This window comes from Poecilia latipinna, unplaced genomic scaffold, assembly GCF_001443285.1.
Source record: "Poecilia latipinna isolate Pla-1442-1.1 unplaced genomic scaffold, P_latipinna-1.0 Scaffold344, whole genome shotgun sequence".
NCBI classification, from domain to species: Eukaryota; Metazoa; Chordata; class Actinopteri; order Cyprinodontiformes; family Poeciliidae; genus Poecilia; species Poecilia latipinna.
Genome location: NW_015112960.1, coordinates 211,029 through 211,566, shown reverse-complemented (window position 1 = coordinate 211,566; position 538 = coordinate 211,029).

Genomic DNA, 538 nt, shown 5'->3' with positions numbered 1-538 from the left:
AAAAATTAGACCCAGGGTTGTTTTCCATAAAACTTTTTTAATTTTTTTTTTTTTTTTTTTTTTCAAGTTACCTCAGTCTAAACAGTCATGTCACATTTCTTCATTACTGCAAGTGACAGATGGAAACTGTTGCCCTGGAAGAGGCGAAGCAGCAATGTCGTAAATAACAAACAAAGTGAACATGTCGGTGGTTGTGACTGGCCCTCTATTTCTTAATTGCTCACTTGGAGTGTTGTTCAGTCACAGGTTTTAACTACATCTCTTCATTGAACGTCCAAAAGTAATGTTACCTTCATCTGCATCAGGTCAATCCTGTTTGTATGCTCCTTCCTGTTAGTACTGCCAGTCTTCAAAAATAAGAAGTGCAGTATACACATGTGATAAGTTTATCTGTTCTTGGGATGCCGAGTCTTCTCATAGACCACTTTCAGTGTGACAGATTGGGCTCATATGTGTCTGACGGTTATGTTTTGATACAGAAAATCTTTCTCCTCAGGATGGCAGGAATAATGGAAAGCAGGCAAATGGTATTTCTCCA